The sequence below is a fragment of the Bos indicus x Bos taurus genome, chromosome 8, assembly GCF_003369695.1.
Source record: "Bos indicus x Bos taurus breed Angus x Brahman F1 hybrid chromosome 8, Bos_hybrid_MaternalHap_v2.0, whole genome shotgun sequence".
Classification (NCBI taxonomy): domain Eukaryota; kingdom Metazoa; phylum Chordata; class Mammalia; order Artiodactyla; family Bovidae; genus Bos; species Bos indicus x Bos taurus.
Window position 1 is genome coordinate 95,091,450 of NC_040083.1, and position 24,152 is coordinate 95,115,601.

Below are 24,152 nucleotides of genomic sequence, written 5' to 3' on the forward strand. Positions count from 1 at the left end.
GGGGTGTTATGTTACTCCATTGTCAGTGTGGTTAATATGGACTACTGGAGATGAGTGGATTACATTTTTCCTGTTATTAATACTTGTCAGCTAGGTTTTTCCTTTTTAGTTTTTTCAGCTCTCATTGAATAGGTGCCCACTGATTTGAAAAATCTGTATGTAAACTGAGGATGCTGGGCTCTTAGACCGTTTCATGGTGGATGATTTGTATAACACAACTGAGTGAATTTCATTCAAGCAATAGGAATCTTGAAAGTGTGAGTCCATTTTGAAAAGGTGTTATGTTTCGTGTGTATTGGCTGATTCTTTACCAGCTGTCACAGAACATTGATAGTTCATATCAATATCATAGCTCATTAACCAATTTGGTATTGCTTTGTTTTTCTCTCGATAGAATGTGCCTAAAATTTTTTTTTGTTCTTAACGTTAAGAATAAACTACTTTTCCTGGTTCTGATGGTCTTCAGAATCAAACAACATTCTTAACTTGTAAGGAACCCTTCGCCCTATGTCTTCTGTCTTTTATCTACACCCAGTCATTATTTCCCTATGCATACAAATATGTTTCATAGTGCTAAAAGACAGGATTGGGTGGGAATACTGACATTGATGTTAGAGATAAAAATAGTGAATAAAGCTAATAAAGACAAAGGATATATCCACAAGTAAGATTTTTTTATGCTTATTATAGCAAACTCTTATTCATGCCTTTATTAAATAATCCACTGATTTTCATTTTGCATGTTCTCCTATAAGCCATATGAAGCATCTCTTTTCCCACTTCTGTTCTGTTTAGCAGTATATCCAGTATTATATTCAAAGTTTGCTCTGGACTCTGCCCTTATTTTCTTCATCTGACATTTGTCCACCAAGCAAAAACTGTACTGGAAGCATGCTTTTTGAATAATCTTCTTTACTCCAGCCTCACTCCTTTTACTTATGAAGTTCAATTTATTTGGAATTTTTCTCCCTTCTGTCCAAATTCTGTCCTGATGAGCCAACTCATGTGCCTTCCTTTCAGGAAGACTTTCTTTTTGGTCAATGCTGATCATTCCCACCCCTGAACACTTAGCATTTAATCATGCACCATCCTGGGTCTTACTGTCTAAAGTGTTTCATGTCATCTACCTATGGAAACGTTGACCATTTTTTAAAGAGATGAGGGCCTGTCATTCTGGTCATGAAACAAGTTCTCATAAGAAACACTTAACTATTTATCAGAAGTTTACTTTGCTATGTAGTGCTGTATATTTTACACCTATTATGAGTAGTCTTAATGTTACAGATGAAGACTTAGCACACATTGGTTAAGTGAGGTGCCCCTGAGGTCTAGGGGCATTTCTTTGTAGTAGAGCCAAGATTTGTGAACAGGTTTGTCAAGCTTCAAAACCTGTATTCTTTGTACTCTGGGAAATTCTTGGTAGCTGTAGTTCAAACATTTGTGTGTGTATGTGTCTGTGAACAACTAAGAGAATTAAATAGAAGTTTAAGTTTCTCTGAATGTGATTTCCTACTTTGACAGACATTTACTGAGTTCTGCTATCCCATGACATTATCATGAGTCCAAGTTGTAAAGGATAATAATTTAGCTATTCCTGTTCTCAAAGTTCTTGAATCCAATGGGTAATACAGACATATATATATTGTTTCCTATATATAAGGCAGGATGAATTAAGATTTATAAAAGGAAATTAAATAGGCACGTGGTAGTGGTGGTGGTTTAGTCAATAAATTGTGTCTGATTCTTGTGACTCCATGGACTGTAGCTTGCCAGGCTCCTCTGTCCATGGGATCCTCCAGGCAAGAATACTGGAGTGGGTTGCCATTTCCTTCTCCAGGGGATCTTCCCAACCCAGGATCAAACCTGGGTTTCCTACATTGCAGGCAGATTCTTTATCGAGTGAGCTACAAGGGAAGTCGAATAGGCATGTGGGTCTATGGAAAAGATTATCATTTCCAACTGGAGGAATTGGGAATGGTAATAGAAGTTAGCATTTATTCTGGGACTTAATGGATTGATAGAAGTTGACAAGAAGATTGTGTTCAGAGTTTGGAACTTGGAGATTGGAACGCAAGTTCTTATACCACCACTTACTAGCCAGGTAACCTTGGGAAAATTAGCTAATAGCTTTGACTTTTCCTCATTTAGTAGCACATATCGCTAGGAGTTGGTAAGAAGACGATAGAAAAAATTAATTGTAAATCTCTTAGCATTGTGTCTAGCACATAATAAGCACTCAGCAAAGAGTAGCTAAAGTAAGTAATTTTATTAATGAGAAGGGCATGAACAGAGGCTTGGGAGAAGCATGATGGTGGGTATTGAGCCCACTCCAGTATTCTGGCCTGGAGAATTCCATAAACTGTATAGTCTTGGAATCGCAGAGTTGGACACGACTGAGGGACTTTCACTTTCTTTTTCCTAGTCTCTTTAGACCTAAAGATATTTATTCCCGTATTTATGATGGGACATAGTGGGCTAAGCCCTGAAAGGTAGGTTTGAAATTATGGCTGGAGTGAATTATTTCATCCTTATAATATTAAGTTTTCTTTTTTAGACTATAGGTAGAGCCTTAGAGTTTCTTTTGTTTTGACAGAGAAGTGACATGTTGTAACCTGAATTTTAGGAAAATAGCGTATAAGAATGGGAAGGTAGACTGGAGTTCAGTGGAGGGGTCCAGCAAGACTGATGATGCTATATAAAGAGGAGACCTAGTCAGAGTCTAAACCAGTGGAGTGGGAGAGGAAAAAAGGGGAGAAAGGATATGAGAGCTTGCAGGGGCAGAAATAGCTTCCTGTTGTTTTATTTCGGTATCACATGGGCTAATACAAAAATGTATTATGCTTATTGTTCAGATTTTAAATCTTGATATGCCTATTGCAGAGAAAAGCATAAAGAATAAGGTAATCTTTTATAATTCCAGCATGTAGAAACAAGCTTTAAGTACCTTCCAAATTTACAGCGTCTTTTATACCCAGTGTTAGCTGAAATAATGGTTTATTCAGATCTTCACTGTCACTGTAAGTCTGTATAAATCTGATCGTAATTATCTTGACGTGGTTTTCCTTTATTTGTTTTGGGATATTTATGTTTTGTTGTGAAAGCAATGTAAGGTTTTCTGTTGTTGTTATTCAGTGTGTCTATTTTTGATTATTTGCATATTGAGAGTAGCTGAAATTTCAGATTTCTGTAGCCTTGCTTTATTCTGTATCAATAATTATCAATAGATGAAGCCAACTTTGTGACATTGAATTTTTATTTTAATAGAGCACCCTTAAATGGCTAAAATTTTTGTTGTGTTTCTAGAATTAGAGCCTTTAAAACTTTTTTGAAATAATTTTAGATTTACACAAGAGTTGTAAAGAGTAGAAAATGTTCCTGGATTCCCTTCATCCAGCTTCATCTAATGTTAATAGCTTGATATGGTACATTTGTCAAAACTAAAAAACTAACATTGGTACAATATCATTAACTAAACTATAGCCTTTATTCACATTTTCCTAAGTTTTCCACAATTGCCCTTTTTCTATCCTAGGATTAAATCCAAGATCCCACATTGCATTTAGCCATCACATTTCCTTCATTAACTCCTTGAGTCTGTAAAGTTTCTCAGGCATTCCTTATATTTCATTCCCTTGTCCCTGCTGGAATGTAAGCACCTCTGCTTTTTAGGTAATGGATTACATAATTTGAAATCCACACATGTATGGGCTCATGTGAAGTTTAAATTCTTAACACTGATGATATAAAACAGATCTCTAATATTAAGATTTCAAAATCAACTTGAAAAATAATTTGATAAACTTGTTAATCTCCAAAGTGCAGTTACAGGCCTGGAGCTACTCACAGCATTCTTGATCTAACAATAGGAAAGTGGCACTTAAGAAGCAACCATATTCTGCAACTCTAGGTGAATAGTCAGGCATAGTTCAATTTATTATGACTCTAGGTTTACGTCATAGAAGGCAGCTCCAGGATTGATTTCCACACTTTGAAGAAAAAGAGTACATTTTCACAGCATCAGGAATAGAAAACACATCTAAGTTGAGCACATGTAAGAAGTTTTAGGATTATTCTAAGCTTTGCAAATTCATCTTCAGAATGTCATGAATATTGACTTTTTGTTGGTTGGATTTTGCTTGTGCATTTTGTTCATGAACATGTGAGCCATACCAGTGGGACAAATGCTTGGTGATTCAGGCCTGTCCCTGAAGGATGGCTTTCAGAGGTAACCACAGATACTGAAAATGCAATTTCTTCTTTTTAAAATGTTTTAATTTCTTTTGAAATTGATTTATAAGATTCTTTACTTTTTAAATGCAATCATTCTGTTGAGTGAGGGGACTGGTCCACTGTGGAAAGTGAATGCAATCTCCTGTTGCTTGATTTTTATATCCACTGTGAGTCAGAACACTTGTATATCCTTGGTCATATCAGCAGTGCTTCTGCTTTTTTTCCCCCTGCAGTCTCAGTTTTGGTGTATCTGGATGTCTTGTCACATCATAGAAGAACAATCTTGTGAGTCCCTGGGGGGTCTGACAAGACGAACCACTCAAAACCCTTTAATTTCAAGTGTCCTTGATCTGAGGAAGCAGCTCAGTAAATCTCTTGAACAAGTTCTCACGACCTAGCCATATGACTGCATTAAAATAAACTTCTGTGCACTGCTCACTTTCTTCCAAGTATTCCTTGAATTTGTGATGAATAATGCCATAACTTTGCATCGTCTTTGTCTCTTCCTTCATCACATCATACAGTGAGCCTTATTTGGTCACTCAGCAAGTAGTTATTGAGCAAGAACCATTCTAGGTACTGGGGATGCCTCAGAGAACATCAGGCTTCTTTTCTAATGGACCAGACAGGTACAAAAATAAGTAAAATAAATAGTTTAGCAGTTTCTCCATTCTGCTATGGAGAAAAATAAGCTAGGGAAAGGAAATAGGGAATGTCTGTGTATGTGTGTGTGTATTTGCAATTTATAATATGGTGATCAAGAAATGCCTCGTTTTGATGATGACATTTGAACAAAAACCTAAAGGAAATGAGGGGACAAGCCAGCTTGATTACTTGGGAAGGACCTTTCTAGGTAGAGGGAACAGCAAGTACAGTCTGGAGATAGAAGCAGGCCTGTGAATCTTGGAGGGGCTACAAGGCCAGAGTGGTTGGAGGAGTGTGTAGAGGGAAGGGAACAGGTCAGGGGTGGTTGGTGCCAGAGCACATAGGATCTTATAGGCTGTTAGAGAAACTTGGACTTTTGCTCAGGGTGAGGTTGGAAGACACTGTGGGCTTTTGAGCAGAGGAATAACGTGCTCTGGCTTTCCGAGGAAAAGGGTCTCATCTTCTTGAAACTAGTGTTGAGACGACAAGGATAGAAGCAGATAGAAATGTATTGCAGTGACTCAGGTGAGAGATAAGGGTGGTAGCTGTGGAGAAGTGAGGACACATTCAGATTCTGGATGTAGCTGGAAGGTTGAGACAGTAGCATTTTGTGAATGAATGGGGCATATGACTTGAGGGACAGAGGTCGTAATACGGCTTTTTGTCTGAGCTCCTGAGAGGGTGGAATTACTGTTTATAGGGGAGGGGAAAGCTGTTGGTGGAGCAGGTTGTGTGGGAGAACATCAGGAATTTGGTGACATATGTGCATTGTAAACAGGACAGTTGGAGCCTGAGAGTGGCCAGACTCTTCATGTGAGTATGCTTCAGAAATTTGCACACCTCCTGTCTTCACTGCAGGTACTCCATCTGTGAAAAATGTTTAAACTTTCGATATTTAAATAAATTATCTTCAATTCCTTGATGGCAGATACTTCGTGTCTATTAGCTGGCTGGATTAAGAAAAATCTCAAGTGGGCTGCATTGTGATAAGCAGGTTGCATGAGATCCAATGGTTCTATGAGGAATGCAGATATTTCTCTGCCAGCCCGTACAGGTGAAGCTGGAAAATACAAGTAAACAAAAACAGAGCAAGATTAGAATCTCAACAACAATTTAAAAATAAAATCACCTCATGTTGTGCAAATTCAGGTGCTAAAAACAATAGGCCTGATGGGAAATCGAATTGGGAAAGAACACTTAAAACTAAGGAACTTTGTAACGAAGTACAGTCCTAATAGAAGTACTAAGGAAAAAAACAAAAACAGTTTACTGGTGTTTGTACCCAATATCACAGAAAAATCTTGTTGCTTTCAACACTGGAAGTTAATGCTCTCTTCTTTGAGAAGTAGGTCTTAGAGGATATTTACTTCTAATAGAGACCTTTTCATCAGAAATAAGAATCTGATCCAGGACACAGCCTTCTTAATTAATCAATTGTTTTAATACAAAGAGCATTGTCTCTATAGCTTCTTCAGCTGCATTTGCACCTTTGCCAGATAACTTAAAAGAAGGAAAGTGTAATGGTTTTTTTGAAGCCAGTGACTCAGCCATCACTTAAAAGTAAGTCGCTTCTTTAGGTTTTTCAGCTTTTTTCCTCCTGCTGAAGGTCTTATTGCTAAGGCTTTCTCTTTAATAATCATGAGAAAACTTGAGTCTGCCTACTTGGAAATATTAACATGCTGGGGAAAATTGCATGTGAGCCAGAATGACTTCTCCATTATACTGACATCATTTGTCTATTTGCCAGATGTGTGTGAGATAATACGTATCAAAGAAATAAATTTTTTTATTTTTATTTTTTTCAGAACAGACTGTACTGTTGACCTAGGATGGCTTAGAGCTGACATATACCCTAGGACCAAACTCAGACCTACCTTTTTATTGGATAGTCTAGAATTTTTCTATTTCAAATAGGAAGTCAGTAAGAAAAATCCTAAAATTACCTCAATGGTATGTATGCTCAAAAAACATACAAAAAATCAGTGTCTCCTCATTAAAATTTTTTTAATTTATTTTATTTTGGCTCTGCTTGGTCTTCGTTTCTGCTGGGTTTTCTGTACTTATGGCGAGTGGGGGCTATTCTCTAGTTGCAGTGCACAGGCTTTGCATTGCAGTGGCTTCTCTTGTGGAGTACAGATTCTAGGGTTCTCAGGCTTCAGCAGTTGAGTGCATGGGCTCAGTAGTTATGATTCCCATGCTCTAGAGCATGGGCTCAATAGTTGTGGTCCATGGGTTTAGTTGCTCCATGGCATGTGGAATCTTCTCAGACCAGGGATAGTACCTATGTCTCCTGCATTGGCAGGCGGACTCTCCACTACTGAACCCCCAGGGAAGCCTTCTCCTCCTTTTCAAAGCTATTTTAAAGCTAGAAAATAAAAACTACATCTTTAATAAGATCTACTGTCTTGAACCAACAACCAATATTATATTTGACAGTGACATGCTAGAGTATTTTCTCTTCGGGAACACATAAGCAAGCCTTCTGTCACTATTAGCATTGTTCTAGAAGTTCTGATTGATGCATTAAATCACAAAACAAAAATAATGATCAGAAATGAAAAAACATAAACTAAGAAAGTCAACTAAAAATTATTAATAAAGGCTATATTTGATAAGTATATAAAAATCATGCATCCATGACATCAGAAGACGATTGCTACTTGGCAGGGAAACTATGACCATGTGTTGAAAAGCAGAGACATCACTCTGCAGACAAAGGTCTGTATAGTCAAGGCTATGGTCTTCCCCATGATCACGTACATTTGTGAGAGCTGGACCGTAAAGAGGATCGAGTACCAAAGAGTTAATGCCTTTGAACTGTGGTACTGGCGAGTACTCCTAAGCATCCCTTGGATAGCACAGAGATCAAACCAGTCAATCTTGAAGGAAATCAACTCTGAATACTCACTGGAAGGACTGATGCTGAAACTGAGGCTTCAGTATTTTGGTCACCTGATGCAAACGGTTGACTCATTGGAAAAGTCCCTGAGGCTGGGAATGACTGACAGCAGGAGAATGACATGGTTGGATGGTATCACCGACTCAATGGACATGAGTTTGAGCAAACTCTGGCAGATAGTGAAGGACTAGGAAGCCTGGCATGCTGCAGTCCAGGAGGCTGCAGAGTAGGACACAAATGGGCAACTGAACAACAACATTCAAAAAGCAGTACCTTTCCCAAGTATCAACAATAACCAGTTGGAAACACATAATGGGAAAAATATCCCATTCACCATCAGATCAGATCAGATCAGATCAGTCGCTCAGTCGTGTGCGACTTCATGAATCGTTTGCGACCCCATGAATCGCAGCACTCCAGGCCTCCCTGTCCATCACCAACTCCCAGAGTTCACTGAGACTCAAGCGTCCATCGAGTCAGTGATGCCATCCAGCCATCTCATCCTCTGTCGTCCCCTTCTCCTCCTGCCCCCAATCCCTCCCAGCATCAGACTCTTTTCCAATGAGTCAACTCTTCACATGAAGTGGCCAAAGTACTGGAGTTTCAGCTTTAACATCATTCCTTCCAAAGAGATCCCAGGGCTGATCTCCTTCAGAATGGACTGGTTGGATCTCCTTGCAGTCCAAGGGACTCTCAAGAGTCTTCTCCAACACCACAGTTCAAAAGCATCAATTCTTCAGCGCTCAGCCTTCTTCACAGTCCAACTCTCACATCCATACATGACCACAGGAAAAACCATAGCCTTGACTAGACAAACCTTTGTTGGCAAAGTAATGTCTCTGCTCTTGAATATGCTATCTAGGTTGGTCATAACTTTCCTTCCAAGGAGTAAGCGTCTTTTAATTTCATGGCTGCAGTCACCATCTGCAGTGGTTTTGGAGCCCAGAAAAATAAAGTTTGACATTGTTTCCACTGTTTCCCCATCTATTTCCCATAGGGAAATCCACTAGACCATTCAGGTATGACCTAAATCAAATCCCTTATGATTATACAGTGGAAGTGAGAAATAGGTTTAAGGGCCTAGATCTGATAGATAGAGTGCCTGATGAACTATGGAATGAGGTTCATGACATTGTACAGGAGACAGGGATCAAGACCATCCCCATGGAAAAGAAATGCAAAAAAGCAAAATGGCTGTCTGGGGAGGCCTTACAAATAGCTGTGAAAAGAAGAGAAGTGAAAAGCAAAGGATAAAAGGAAAGATATAAACATCTGAATTCAGAGTTCCAAAGAATAGCAAGAAGAGATAAGAAAGCCTTCTTCAGCAATCAATGCAAAGAAATAGAGGAAAACAACAGAATGGGAAAGACTAGGGATCTCTTTAAGAAAATTAGAGATACCAAAGGAACATTTCATGCAAAGATGGGCTCAGTAAAGGACAGAAATGGTATGGACCTCACAGAAGCAGAAGATATTAAGAAGAAGGGCAAGAATACACAGAAGAACTGTACAAAAAAGATCTTCACGACCCAGATAATCAGGATGGTGTGATCACTGACCTAGAGCCAGACATCTTGGAATGTAAAGTCAAGTGGGCCTTGGAAAGCATCACTACAAACAAAGCTAGTGGAAGTGATGGAATTCCAGTTGAGCTATTCCAAATCCTGAAAGATGATGCTGTGAAAGTGCTGCACTCAATATGCCAGCAAATTTGGAAAACTCAGCAGTGGCCACAGGACTGGAAAAGGTCAGTTTTCATTCCAATCCTAAAGAAAGGCAATGCCAAAGAATGCTCAAACTACTGCACAATTTCACTTATCTCACACGCTAGTAAAGTAATGCTCAAAATTCTCCAAGCCCGGCTTCAGCAATATGTGAACCGTGAACTTCCTGATGTTCAAGCTGGTTTTAGAAAAGCCAGAGGAAGCAGAGATCAAATTGCCAACATCTGCTGGATCATGGAAAAAGCAAGAGAGTTCCAGAAAAACATCTATTTCTGCTTTATTGACTATGCCAAAGCCTTTGACTGTGTTGATCACAATAAACTGGAAAATTCTTCAAGAGATGGGAATACCAGACCACCTGATCTTCCTCTTGAGAAATTTGTATGCAGGTCAGGAAGCAACAGTTAGAACTGGATATGGAACAACAGACTGGTTCCAAATAGGAAAAGGAGTTCATCAAGGCTGTATATTGTCACTCTGTTTATTTAACTTATATGCAGAGTACATCATGAGAAATGCTGGACTGGAAGAAACACAAGCTGGAATCAAGATTGCCAGGAGAAATATCAATAACCTTAGATATGCAGATGACACCACCCTTATGGCAGAAAGTGAAGAGGAACTCAAAAGCCTCTTGATGAAAGTGAAAGAGGAGAGTGAAAAAGTTGGCTTAAAGCTCAACATTCAGAAAACGAAGACCATGGCATCCGGTCCCACCACTTCATGGGAAATAGATGGGGAAACAGTGGAAACAGTGTCTAGGCCCTTAAATCTATTTCTCACTTCCACTGTATAATCATAAGGGATTTGATTTAGGTCATACCTGAATGGTCTAGTGGTTTTCCCTACTTTCTTCAATTTCAGTCTGAATTTGGCAATAAGGAGTTCATGGGCTGAGCCACAGTCAGCTCCTGGTCTTGTTTTTGCTGACTGTATAGAGCTTCTCCATCTTTGGCTGCAAAGAATATAATCAATCTGATTTCGGTGTTGACCATCTGGTGATATCCATGTATAGATTCTTCTCTTGTGTTGTTGGAAGAGGGTGTTTGTTATGACCAGTGCATTTTCTTGGCAAAACTCTATTAGGCTTTGCCCTGCTTCTTTCCGTATTCCAAGGCCAAATTTGCCTGTTACTCCAGGTGTTTCTTGACTTCCTACTTTTGCATTCCAGTCCCCTATAATGAAAAGGACATCTTTTTTGGGTGTTAGTTCTAAAAGGTCTTGTAGGTCTTCATAGAACAGTTCCACTTCAGCTTCTTCAGCGTTACTGGTTGGGGCATAGACTTGGATTACTGTGATATTGAATGGTTTGCCTTGGAAACGAACAGAGATCATTCTGTCGTTTTTGAGATTGCATCCAAGTACTGCATTTCGGACTCTTTTGTTGACCATGATGGGCACTCCCATTTCTTCTGATGGATTTGTGCCCGCAGTAGTATTTATAATGGTCATCTGAGTTAAATTCACCCATTCCAGTCCATTTCAGATCGCTGATTCCTAGAATGTCGACATTCACTTTTGCCATCCCTGTTTGACTACTTCCAATTTGCCCTGATTCATGGACCTGACATTCCAGGTTCTTTTGCAATATTGGTCTTTACAGCATCGGACCTTGCTTCTGTCACCAGTCACATCCACAGCTGGATATTGTTTTTGCTTTGGCTCCATCCCTTCATTCTTTCTGGAGTTATTTCTCCACTGATCTCCAGTAGCATATTGGGCACCTACTGACCTGGGGCGTTTCTTTTTCAGTATCCTATCATTCTGCCTTTTCATACTGTTCATGGAGTTCTCAAGGCAAGAATACTGAAGTGCTTTGCCATTCCCTTCTCCAGTGGACCACATTCTGTCAAATCTCTCCACCATGACCCGCCCGTCTTAGAAACAACAAATACAGAATACCTAGAAATAACCCTGACAAGTAATATATGTGATCAAAATGAAGAAAATTATAAAGCTTTTCTTGAGATTTATAAAACTTGAATGAAGTGGAAGAATATACTTTGTTGCTGGATGCAAAAACTGAAATATTGAGGAGATACAATTTTTCCCCAATTTATAAATTTAACATGATCTGAGTAAAAGATACATTTATTTTTAGAGGGCTTGACCACACAATAAACATAAAGGAGATAATCAAGCTGTAGCAATCAGTGATTTGTTACAGTTTAGCAGAGTGGGTGTGAGTTTAGGTATTGGGGTAGAGTGCTTGGGTTTCAGGTCTGTCAAAAGGAGAAGGAGGAGGCAGAGGATGAGACAGATGGCATCACCTACTCAATAGACGTGTTTGAGCAAACTCCAGGAGATAGTGAAGGACAGGAACCTGTCCATGGGGTTGTAAAGAGTTGGACACAACTTAGCAACTGAACAACTTACCAGACTTACAACCACAATTCAGTTACCTAATCTCTCCAACCATGAGTTTCTTCACCTGTAAAGTGTGAGATTCAATGAGATGGAGAAAATTGCTGGTGTATGGAAGTACTCAAAAAATGTTAGATGCGATTGTTGATGACACAATAGTGAAATAGGTCAATGGGAGAGAATAGTGTAAACATAAGACCATACTGTAAATAAACATTTATTTGTTTAAGCCATTTTGAATCAACAGGCAATTGATGTCATTATACTTAGTAGTTAAAAATTTTTGAAGTAAGCCAGAAAGAAAAACACCAATACAGTATACTAACACATATATATGGAATTTAGAAAGATGGTAACAATAACCCTGTATACGAGACAGCAAAAGAGACACTGATGTATAGAACAGTCTTTTGGACTCTGTGGGAGAGGGAGAGGGTGGGATGATTTGGGAGAATGGCATTGAAACATGTATAATATCATATAAGAAACGAATTGCCAGTCCAGGTTTGATGCATGAAACAGGATGCTTGGGGCTGGTGAACTGCGATGACCCAGAGGGATGGTACAGGGAGGGAGGTGGGTGGGGGCGGTTCAGGATGGGCAACATGTGTACACCCGTGGCGGATTCATGTTGATGCTTGGCAAACCCAATACAATATTGTAAAGTAAAAAAAAAAAAAGAATTTTGTTTTGCTTGAGGTAAAAAAAATAATTTTTTTTCAAATAACTCATACATTAAAATTAATTTTATGAGACTGTAAGTAGAAGAAAAAATAATCAAATCATTGAAGAGTTTAAAAGTAGTTTGAAAAGGTCCAAAGTCAAACTGATTCGGCTATGCAAAAAAAGAAATTTTTTTGCCTGCATTGCAGCATGTGGGACCTTAGTTTCCCAACCAGGGATTAAATCTGGGCCCCCTGCAGTGGAAGTTCAGAGTCTTAACCACTAGACCACCAGAAAAGTACCCCCCCCCCCAAATTTTTCTATATAAAAGAAAAAGTCACAAATTGCATGACAAGCATAAGTAGTGGTGTATTGGTCAATGTTAACAACATTAAAGAAATAGTATGCCCAGATTTGTCACATTTGCAGATTTCCATGGTATAAGTACTCCCACCAGGCTACCAACATGAAGTTGGGTGCTCAGGAGCTGGTACCTGCCAACTGCAGCACACCCCTTATACAGATGTGACAGAGGATGCTGAAAAACCACCTAGAGATCAACCTCAGGCCAGCACACATTTCTGCTTGAAGCTGCCTCCCCCAGAAAGCAGAGACAGTTGGGAGTAGCATCCACTGTGTTGTATTATGGAGAGTTCCTTGACCACACGGGGTTTTGGACCTACAAAGGATCTCTGGGATGGAAAGATCCCTGTGGGGTGGTTGGGACCTACACTAGGAATAGCCCCTTTCGGGCCAAATCGTACTTCCCCTTAGGCTGAGGACTAAGGGGAGAGGTATTGCTAGGCAATTCACTTAGCGGAAAAAGAACAGTTGGACCAGAGCAGAGGTTCTTTTTTCCTTGATTTGTTTCTCCAAAGCCCATGATACTCTTGGCAGTGGGGCATGTGTTTTGCTATCTCTGGATACTTGTGTTCTCATCTCTGTTTTTTAATTCTCACTTTGATATTGTTCAATCCCTATGATAGTTTTTATTAGTGAGAGCACAAAAACTTGTGTCTAGACAATGATGATGTGACCCAAGTGATATTTATAGCACACCGGGAGGCCAAAGATGTGTCTCACTGTGGCCAGGGAGCCAAGGTATTGTCAGGGTTAAAAGCAGAAAAGTATGGATCCTTGGAGTCCTACCTCCTGTTTGTTGGCTGTAGGGATTCTATTAGGGGCTTGTGCTTTTATTCCACAGTGGACTGCTAGCTGGTCATTTTGTAACCCAGTCTTAAATGTACCATCTTGGAATAGGTTGTTTTTTTGTGATCATGTCTGTGTTGGAGAAGGTTCTTGAGAACCCCTTGGACTGCAAGAAGATCAAACCAGTCAGTCCTAAAGGAAATCAGTCCTGAAATATACATTGGAAGGATTAATGCTGAAAGTGAAACGTCAATACTTTGGCCACCTGATGCAAAGAGTCAACTCATTGGAAAAGACCCCAATGATGGGAAAGATTGAAGGCAGAAGGAGAAGGGGACAACAGAGGATGAGATGGTTGAATGCCATCACCGACTCAATGGATAAGAATTTAAGCAAGCTTCGGGAGATGGTGAAGGACAGGGGAGCCTGGCATGCTGCAGTCCATGGGGTTGCAAAGAGTTGGACATGACTGAACAACAAATCTATAGTTCTAACAGAAGATTAGTTTATTATAAGGTCAACTTCATGCAAAGAGGCAGAATTTAATTGGATTTCAGAGAAGTGGAGATCTACTAAAGATGGGAATAATTTATCTTTAGAAGTGGTATAGTTTGAAGCCTGTAATTGAGAATCATTACTTTGGGCAGCAGGGAAAGAAGAGTTGACATAGAGGTGAGATAAAGGTATAGAGAGAGAAAGAAAAAGTTGTTACTTTTAAGGGGCTAATAGTTAATCTTGTGAGAAAAGTAGCTTTAACAGGCACACAGAGGACTGACTGATGGGAAAGATAGTTTGCCAAAATGGGATACAAACCAGTTAAGATATAAATGAGATCTTCCTGAGCTTGAGACTTGGCATTGGAGGTGGACAGAAATGGTTTCTTATGAGTGGGATGCTTTAATGACTCATTGGGCATGGAGATTTACAGATGCTCATGTTTTCAGAGCATTTATTTATTCAAGGTTGGTCCATTAACATTCGTTATTCTTGGTTGATTTTTTTTTTTTTTTAAGAGCAAGTTTAGTATCTGTCATGTATAGGGCTATTAATTTGATGACTCATTGTTCCTCCTCACTTACTTGGATGTTTCTAGTCTTGTTGTGAGTTTTCTTTAATCACTTTAGGTCTTTAACTGGTTTTCATTAATTCTGCTTCTCCTGGAAACCTTTGCTGATTTGTGAAACCATTGTTTCTCAGGATTGGAAGGGTCGGAAATAGTCTGATCCACAGATAATTTAATGCTTGATTCTCTTGTATTGTTCTTTTCCATTTTAGACTTAAATAACTGATATCTTGATTTTAGTAGTTGGATTTATCAAGAAGTAGGAACTGGGAGCTTTGTGACAACATAGCATTCTCAGACCCAGAGTCATTTGGAGATAACCAGTTGGCCATACTTTGGAGTAGCTGAGGGCCAGCTGGTTTTGATGCTAAAGTATTGATACCATCCAGTGGCATCTACTACAGGGTACTCTGACCTTTCTTTTTAAACCTGAGCTGGGGGTGGGTAGTTAGACTTAGGATTCAGACTCTAGGGCCAGGCTAAACCTAGGAATCTTATGCTTCTAGCACTTTCTCCATGGTTCTGATCTATGCATGGGCAGGGAAAGGGTTTTGGTTGGTAGTACAGAATGAGCCTCTTTCCTTTTAAAGTTTGTTGGCTAAAGCCGGTCTGCTGTTCTTAGAGATGCCTGTTTGTAAATTAGGCTAAAATGCTGGGAAACATCCTCAAAAAGGATTCTAAATTATAACTCTTTCATATTTTCTGCTTATATAATTTGAATGCAGAGTCCTTGGTGTGGTTCAGGCTTTACCCAAGGAAGCCCAGTTGATGGCTGCCAGGAGGCTTGACTAACTGTTGTTTCTGGAATTCACCAAGCCCTGGGGCTTCAAGGCTCAGAATCTTGATTTTACTTTATGAGTCCATATTTTTGTTAATAGTAGATTCATGTAAACCATAGTCTTAAGACACATACATCATCTCGGGAGGCTAATTTATTAAACTGACCTACAGACCAAAGATTTTTGTCAGCTTAGCTAGTATTAAGGTAAAGCCAAATTATTATTTAAGAATTATCATATTTATGCCTAATAGAAAAGCTGCTGCTGCTGCTAAGTCACTTCAGTCATGTCCGACTCTGTGCGACCCCATAGACGGCAGCCCACCAGGCTCCCCCGTCCCTGGGTTTCTCCAGGCAAGAACACTGGAGTGGGTTGCCATTTCCTTCTCCAATGCATGAAAGTGAAAAGTGAAAGTGAAGTTGCTCAGTCGTGTCTGACTCTTAGCGACCCCATGGACTGCAGCCTACCAGGCTCCTCCGTCCATGGGATTTTCCAGGCAAGAGTACTGGAGTGGGGTGCCATCGCCTTCTCCAAATAGAAAAGCAGTGATTATTAAAAAATCCAACCCAAATATGGACATATATAAATAGAGTCCTTTCTGATCCCACCTCATGAGATAACAGTTGTTCACAGCTTAATCTATAAATATTCTTCCAGACTCTGCATATGCAGGAACTTCTATTGCTCCATTGCTTTATTTTCTAAAGTTCTATAGTTATGTTATGCACACTGCTTGTCAATTTGTGGGAAGCCAGAGGACAGTGAGGTCGCCTAATGACATGGAATCGGATGAAGGGGAGTAGACTGGATGACTCATGGCACAGCAGCTCCGTATCCTGAATTGTCTATTCAGCGTTCTAGAGTCTGCTGCCCTGGCACCCCTTCCCCAAAACAGTTTGGAAGACCAGTGTCAGTGTGTATCTTTCAGATGGTAATTTGTCACTATAATTGGCCAATTACGGATCCTGGCACCCAAGAGGTGCTAAATAAATAGTACGTGTGTATGTACTTCTCCGCCTGGCCCCTTTTTTCTGACAAGTACATTCTGTAGCTGTGTTTTATACCATGGTCTAGTTTTGCCTTGGTCTGTGTGTCCTTTGGTCTCTTTAAAAGATGACTTTTCTCTCTCTACTTTCATCTGTTTTATCTTGTATTTTGAGCTTCCCAGGTGGCTCAGTAGTAAAGAATCTACCTGCTAATGCAGGAGACTTGGGTTTGATTCCTGGGTCGCAAAGATCCCCTGGAGAAGGACATGGCAACCCACTCCAGTATTCTTGCCTGGGAAATCCTCATGGACAGAGGAGCCTGGCAACTACAGCCCATGGGGTTGCAAAAAAGTTGTTTAGTGACTAAACAACAACCTTATATTTCAGTTCTCTGCAACCTTACTTCTCTTTTCCCCTTATGCTACCTACAAAGGGAATGAAAATCTACACTTAAGTAATTCTTGTAATTTCTCAGCAAAAAATGTTTTCTTTCATCACATTTTACTATTACCCAGCTCTTTACCTTAAACTATTTTGCTTTTATCTTGTATACCTAGTGGAGCTATATTAAAAGTGTTCATATGGAGTCTGTCAGTAGAACTCCATATGTGAAGTAGCCAGAATGACCCCCTTTTAGTGCAGTTTTTCTTATACATACAACAACTCTATTGAGATGTAACCATATACTATATAATTTACCCATCTTAAGTGTACTGCTCAATGATTTTGAGTATGTCCACTGAGTTTTGATCACTGCAATCAATTTTAGAACATTTTCATCATCCTCCGAAGAAAGTCATTCCCCACTCCCCTCAACTCCCATCCAACCCTAGGGAAACACTAATCTATTTTCTCTTTCTATAGATTTGCCTATTTTGGACATTTCATATACACAGAATTACATACACTTAAATGTGGACTTTGTGTTTGGCTTCTTTCAGGTACATTGTTTTCAGAGTTCATCCATGTTATAGTATGTTTCACGATTCATTCCTTTTTATTCCAAAACATATCTTCCATGCTATGGGATAAATCACATTTGTATGTATCTATTCATCAGTTGATAGACATTTGTATGTGATTTCCTAATAGCAAAGTAGCGTTTTAAATAATTATTACTCTTGAAATCCAAACAAATGCTATGCAAAATATAGATGGAAGTTATGGAAAGCTAGGAGGAAAAAACTGTTTGTTTCTACCTGTTAAACACCACTACAGGTGTTTTCTTCAAATATCAGCAGTAATATTTGGACATTTGGAAATTATCTCTGAAATCAAAATACAAAATATGCTTAAAAATATGTTATTCTTGGTTATGTCCTCTAATTTTCCTGTAAGAAGAAATATTAGCCATGCAAACAATTAATTTAGATAAAACAAGCCACAGATGTACTATACTATTTTTGCTGTTCATTTGACCCTTGAACAGCATGGGTTTGAACTGTGTGGGTCTACTTGTTCTCAGATTTTTCCAACAGTAAATACCACAGTTCCACATGATCTGTGGGTGGTTGAATCCTCCAGTCAGAATCTGGGATATGAAAGAAGCATGTATACAGAGGGTTGACTATAAAGTCATATGCAGATTTTTGACTGCACGGGGTTAGATGCCCCTAACCTTTGCATTGTTCAATGGTAAACTGTAATTCTTGCCTCTTATTTCCTCCTCCCTTCCTTTCCACATCCAACCATCCACAGTGTCCATACGAGATATGTTTTTTTTTTTTAATTAAAATTTGTATTGAAGATAATTTACAATGTTTTGTTAATTTCTTATGTTCAGCAAAGTGACTCAGTTATAAATACATGTGTTTTTTTTATATTCTTTTCTATTAAGGTTTATTACAGAATATTGAATATAGTTCCCTGTGCTGTACGGTAGGACCTTGTTGTTTATCCAATCTATATGTAGTACTTTGCATCTGCTAATCCCAAACTCCCAGTCCACCCCACCTATCCTTTGGCAACCACAAGTCTGTTCCTTATGTCCATACAGGATACAGTAACCACAATAAACAGGGCAGAGTCGAGTGATCATGGGCCTTAGGGCTCAACTACCTGCTTCACATCCCTGCTTTTTTAGTGCTTATTGGCTGTATACGCTGTATACATCTCTAACTACACTGGTGTATTTCCTCTGTAATGTTTATTAGAGTGTACTACCCACTCCAGTACTCTTGCCTGGAAAATCCCATGGACAGAGGAGCCTGGTAGACTACAGCCCATGGGGTCGCGAAGAGTTGGACATGACTGAGCGACTTCACCTCTCAGATATTACTGGTTCTCCTGCATTTTTCAGGAGAAATCTTGCTATTGCCTAGGTGATTCTCAGCATACAGCTTTCTAGTGAAGTTTGAAATGTTCTGATCTCTTGTCAATAAATGTCAGATAGAATGACTTCAATACATTCTGGTTGTTTTCATTTGTGCATCTATTTATAGCTGACACTATACTGAGGAAGTAGAAAAAGCATGACCTGGAGAAATGGGAGTTAATATTTATCTTTGTTATTTCTTCCATAATTAAATAGCATGAATGGAAGTAAAAAATGCATTATAAGTCTAACTATTTAAAAACTGCACTGTCCTTTTCTAATGCTTGTACATTGGGATAGACTATTTTATAAATTGTATAACCAGAGCATGGCATACTTTTATACCCTGTTTCTGAACACAGCTTTTTATCATTATCATTTTATATGTTACTGTGCAACATCTTTATAATTATCCTTATGGTTGCTTAATATTTCATTCTCATTTTTAACTATTTTTGATTAGTAGATAGTTAATTTCTATTTTTTTTCTCATAATAGCACTATATTAAACATCCCACATGCAGTTCTTTTAATGTTTTAGATTACTTTGAGTTATTTGAAATGTATCACCAAATTACTTTCCAGAAATGTCTAACTGATATACATTGCTTTCAGTTTCAGAATAGTCTTTTTAAAAAAAATTGAAGTATAGTTGACATGCCATATTAAGTTACAAGTGTACAACTTGTACAATAATGATTCACAATTTTTAAAGGTTGTACTCCATTTACAGTTTTGTAAAATGTTGGCTATATTCTCTGTATTGTATGATATATCCATGTAGCTTCTTTTATACCTAACAACTGATCGCTCTTAATTCCCTACCCCTATATTGCCCCTCTCCCTTCCATCTCCCCACTAGTAACTGCTAGTTTGTTCTCTCTGCTTGTTTTTTTTGTTACATTCAATAGTTTCTTGTATTTTTTATTCTGCATATAAGTGATACTAATATTTGTCTTCCTCTGTCTGATTTATTTCACTTAGCATTAATACCTTCCACGTCCATCCATGTTGTTGCAGATGGCAAGGTTTCATTCTCTTTTTATGAGTTTCAGCTTAGTTTTAACCAGTGCCATCAGCCTTTTCTTCTGAGTACTTTTCAGTGGGAGCATCCATCCTAACCATGAACCCTTATGCTCTGGTTTGCAGAAATGCATTCGGAGAAAGATTGGCACTGTCTGTATTCACGTCTCCCAGTCTGTGGGTGGCTAAATATGTTTTGGAGAGTCTCAAAATAAGGTCTCAGAGAAGTCCTACTGAAAAGACTAGACTTCATTAACTAGCATTTCTAAAACTTACTTAAATCTAGAATTTGTTTTTCTCATAGACTCTATTGACAAACCTCTCTGGGAAATGCTATACTGTGTAATATCTGTAGGAGAAGGAGCCAGCCTGTGGTGCAGTAGAATGCTTTTTAGGGAAATGATCTTATGCAGGAGACAGTGAGGACGTTTGCTCAAACATTATGGTACTTGAATGGTGAAAGACCTTGCCTTGTTCATTCATCCATTAAATAAATTTACCGAGAGCCTATTAGGGGCTAGACACTGTTCATCTACTGGTGATATAGCAGTGAATAAAACCAACAAGTCCTTGCCCTGAAGTAGGCAGTAAGTTTGGAAGAATAGCCATTATATAATTCAAGCACTTAGGGCAAGATTCTCTACACATTGTTTCATGTGGAGTAGGTTTCCTCTTGAAGAATTTTAAGTACTTACTGATCCCTGATTTAAACAAAAAAAATAGAAACATTATCCTTAACTCTCAAAAAACTTGTCATCTACTAGAGAAGTAAGTAATTATAATGTGAAATAATAATTATTGTGATGGTGGTATGAACATGGTGTGCAATTGTAACTCCAAAGAAAGGAATGTAATCTATATTTTCATAAATCATTTACCTATAATAGGAATTTGTTCCCTTCAGAGTTTTTAGGCACTGCTACAGAACTGAACATATATTTATTTCTGTGCACAATTACTGTAGACTAAAGACATCTTCATTGCCAAAGACAAGACCTAATTTTGATTTAAGACATAAATTTACTCACTTCCACTTACCCATTAGCTATGATATATGATCAGAGTAGTCTTCATGTGTCTTCTCCATAAGTCATCATAGTCTTCATAAGTCAGTTCTTAGCCATTGCATCAGGGAAAGGAAGCAAGGCTGGAATGAGAATCCTATCTTGAGTACCTGTGAGTTCCTGCTTTAAGAGAAAGGGTAACAGTATTATGCTGCCGCTGCTAAGTCACTTCAGTCGTGTCCGACTCTGTGCAGCCCCATAGATGGCAGCCCACCAGGCTCCCCCATTCCTGGGATTCTCCAGGAAAGAACACTGGAGTGGGTAACAGTATAAAAGTCAGTAAATCCATTAGCTACAGGAAACTGGCTGTACTATAGTAAGTTGGAGGTGCAAAGTACAGCTTTGGTCTTATCAGTCTGCCCTTGGTGTCACCAAGTACTGAAGATATTCTGACACTTGTAGACTGTGATGGGGAGAAATGAAGCCCATAAAAACTATATAATTAAAACCAAATACTAGTTTTAAATTAAAAATGTTACTTTCCACTGATTCAGAAGAAAGGCAAGTTAGAAATACTATTCAAGGGTTACAGACAAGGTTTATCTGTATAATTTTGATGGTGTTTCTTTGCTCATGGAGGTACAGCATGCTGTGAGCTATGTTGTAGGGCAGGAGGAATGTGGCCCCTGCCCAGTAATTGTCATGTGCTCGTGTATAAGAAAGACAGCCCCTGGGTTGTCTGATGGAAGAAGGACATCTTTGTAACAAACCCACAGGTTTTTTTTTTTTTTTTTTTTTAGGGCATTCAGGGAAAGAATGAAGTCATTGGCAACATATCTCCCCATGATCTTTCTGTCACTATGCAAATGCATAACTTAGAGCAACTATCATTGCCATTTCACTTTTTCCTTAAACAGAGGAATGTTTGTGGTTTAGCATAAAGTTCATGAACTAAGAAAAGCAGTTGGACACAGATGCCTGTATCTTTCCACTCAGTGTAGCTTATTACCTTTAACTGCCTGTTAAAATCATGCTTTTATTTTTCCTTTTCAAATATGAATTGCTATCACCAGGCTTAGCAAATGAAACGGATTACTTATGGTAACTGTACATAGTTATGCACTCCAAATCCTTGAAAGAGCTTTCCCAAAGGACAGACAGTGTCTTTCAAAATCCTATTACAAGATTTTATTTTCAGGTGCTATGAACAGAAAGCTGAAAGCCTCCATGTTTTATTGCTACCCAACTTCATCAGGTCTGCTCACTCTCCTGAAAATTGTGGCAAAAATGATATACATCAGCTCTTTTATTCTTTTGTTACTACTCTGTGCAAATAAAAGCATATTGGGGAATTTAATGAACCATTAAGTCCTTTGAGGGAGCTTTGAAGATGTGGAGTGTATGACTGTCTGTCTTTAACACTGGAGGTTTTTGTGTAAAGCAGATTGACATGAACAAAATAAAGTCTTCACAGATAGCCCAGTGCTTACAACATATGTGCTTAAATCACAAATGTCTATAGTAGTGACCTTGGAGATGAATTCAGTGACTAGAGGCTTTCTGGTTGTGCCAAGGAGTAGAGCTGCTGGAACTATGATCCTGTTTCAGAGGTGGTCTGTTTACCCAGAAAATAGAGACTGTGGTGGTCAAAGAAAATTGGAGAGACGGAATTTGATTATTCAAAAAAGTAATGAACACTTTCCAAGGATACATCCTGGAAATCTGCTGGGTGAAAGAACACATCTTAGCTTGCTTTAGCCTTCACATACAGAGTTGGCTTTTCACTGGAATCTGGGAAAGGCAGGGTGGATGAATCTGTGTTGTAGAGAGGCACACAGGAAGGATGATATTAGTACGCCTGTCATTAGGTGTAGGCTTCAGTTTATTGCAATCCCTGGCCAGTCAGTCTAACTGTACTTTTTGCTGATCCCGTAGGAACATAAGCAAGTGTTGATAACCTTATAATGATCTGGATTCTGTTTAAATTTCTAAGTACTTAACCATGAGTAATGAATAATTGTGGCATACCTTCTGACTAATAAAAACACAGAGGCATGGCCAGTGCTGTAGTTGTGAATTGCTGGCCAAAATGGTGTTGGAATTGACTCTGGTTTGTCCTTTTGTTTCAGGGTTAATACTACCTATACCCTACTTTTCTTTCTCTGGACCAGCCTCCCAGATTGCCACTTATTGTTGCCTTGAATGAAGGAGAATGCAGTTCTCTAGCTTGCTCTGGGGAAATAACAAGGGGGAACCTCTGTCCTTTAGCCTATCAGAAATTCCAGCTTACAGTGACTCTGGATATATGTGACCAGATATTACTTAACTCAGTATTAGTGGGAATCTCAATGATATCAACATGAAAATATTATTCTAGTTAGCTTAATAAATATAGCCCTGCTCTAATTGTACCAGAAAACAAAGCACAATATGTTTTCTCTTTTCCAAAACTGAAAGGCCTCTTTCTAAGTGGAGCAGCCATAAAATGTAGTATAGAGAAATCTTAATGGCAATGAAGAGAGAAAAATGGCTGACTTCTGTTTTTTTTTTTTTTTTAATCAATTTAATGTTCTGTTTGTTTACTACTACACATTTCTGAGTGGAATACTTCTTATTTGGCAGTCAATATTTCCCATCAGAGCTAGAAAGAATTTTTAGTATGTTTTGGGCACAAAACACATTCTATTTTAGACAACAGAGAATCATTTTTTAGTGTTTGCTTCAGAAGTTTATGAGGTAATTTCAACAAATCTTACAAATGTTTACTTCACGGTTCCCCATCTCTATTCCTGCAGTACTCTTTACACATCTTTATTTTGACATCACTTAATGTTACCAAGTCCTCAGTTTGCCTCTCTTGCCAAACTAAAGCTTTGTGAGGGTAGGGGGATATCTTCCCTGGCTTTGGATCTCAGATTCTTTGTGTGGTGCTCAGTATTTATTTTGAAGAACTGACAGAATGCTTTAGAGTGTTACCTGAAAAGTTAAGTAACTTATACCCCTCATCCAAGGTAAGGAGCAGTGGCTGCACTTTGCTGGAGCAGCCATGAGAGATACCCCACGTCTAAGGTAAAAGAAACCCAAGTAAGACAGTAGGTGTTGCAAGAAGGCATCAGAAGGCAGACACACTGAAACCATAGTCACAGAAAACTAGTCAATCTAATCACACTAGGACCACAGCCTTGTCTAACTCAATTAAACTAAGCCATGCCCGTGGGGCCACCCAAGATGGGCAGGTCATGGTGCAGAGGTCTGACAGAATGTGGTCCACTGGAGAAGGGAATGGCAAACCACTTCAGTATTCTTGCC

The 24,152-nt window shown here is 38.8% G+C and overlaps 1 protein-coding gene across 4 annotated transcripts in view; it reads left to right on the forward strand.

The window, feature by feature from the left end:
• Positions 1-24,152, forward strand: part of SLC44A1 (solute carrier family 44 member 1) — a 231,399-nt gene that overhangs the window by 32,704 nt on the left and 174,543 nt on the right. The window lies entirely within an intron of this gene.